The sequence below is a fragment of the Frankliniella occidentalis genome, unplaced genomic scaffold, assembly GCF_000697945.3.
Source record: "Frankliniella occidentalis isolate FOCC.00 unplaced genomic scaffold, Focc_3.1 Scaffold146, whole genome shotgun sequence".
NCBI classification, from domain to species: domain Eukaryota; kingdom Metazoa; phylum Arthropoda; class Insecta; order Thysanoptera; family Thripidae; genus Frankliniella; species Frankliniella occidentalis.
Window position 1 is genome coordinate 317,441 of NW_026267273.1, and position 1,375 is coordinate 318,815.

Sequence of the window (1,375 nt, forward strand, 5' to 3'; positions counted from 1 at the left end):
GGGGGGCTCCTGTGGCAAGGCGGGGAGAGAGAGCGAGACACAAATTAATTTGGGGAACTGTGCCGCCGCCGTACTCGCGCACACAGAGGCAGACAGACACACGCGCGCCCGCCCGCCACTATCAGAGGAGGTGTGCAGAGAGGGTGGGGGTGGGGGGAGAGGGTCGCCTCTGTCATAAACTGGCGCCCTATTTTATGCCGCCGTCACGGTATTTCCCCCTCGCAGCAGTATGAGAACGCAGCGGGCGGGGCGTGGCGGGGCGTGGCGGGGCGCGCCCCCGTCGGGTGTGCTGCTGGAGCTCACAGCTCGTCCCCGCCGCGCCCCCGCTTCACCTCGACTCGATAAAGTCGACGAGGCGGCAAAGCAATGCGCGCCGAGCAAATAACGTGTGAAGGAGCAGCGCAGGCGAGCCACCTGCTGCACCGCAGAGTGGTGGCGTGGTGGGGCCTGGTGGGGCGGGACGGGGCAGACGGAAGGGAGGAGGATGGAGTTTTATGCCGCGCATTCACCTTCCCCCGAGTACCACTCAACCTGGCGCCGCTCTGAAATATATCCGCACCACCGCGACCCGCGCATACAAAAAAAATTTCCGCGTATGAATAAAATCGTAAAGTAAACACCTAAGTTGCCACGCTTCCAGCGCGCCATTTCCTATGCGTATTCCACCTGAACTTTTCTCTTTCGAAGCGATATCTCTAACGACAACGTGCCTCGCTCAGCTGACAGGGCCGGGCTCCTCCAAACCCCAATCACCTGCTTCCACATCACCCCCGCGGCGGCGGCGCCTTCGCCCCGGCGGGCTTTGGCGGCCGGCCCCACACCGCCCCACCCTGTGCAAACCCCTGGCCGCAGGCGCCAGCGCGTCTGTCTTCTGTCTTGGCCCTCTCCTTGCCTCCCCCTCTTGCCCCCCTACCCCGCGGCGGCCCTGCCCCGTCCCGGGGGACCACTCAATTGCCTTGAAAGGGATCACCCCCGCCTCTCCCTCCCTCCCTCCGCCGCCCCCGTCGGGCCGCGGCTCATCGAGTAACACCTGGCTCCACCCCGGCCTCTGATGACGAGGCACGGCCCAGAGGAGCAACCCGAGGCCCCGAGGCCCCGAGGCCCCGAGGCCCCGAGGCCTGCGGAGGTGCCCAGCTCGGCGCCCAGCCCCGGTGCGCCCCGCCCAAACCCAACCCTTTGACTTGACCCGCCTCTGCCCCGCGCCCCGGCCAAACCCAACCCCCTGAACCGCCCCGCCCCGCCCCGAGTTGGTGATAGGCGCGCGTTTGTCTCCCAGCAGTGTATCGGCCTCCCATCGCCGCTCGCCGCGTCACTTCGGGGAGATCTCGGCGAGTAGAGTACACTCGTGATTCCCGGTGGGTCTGCCACCCCCACC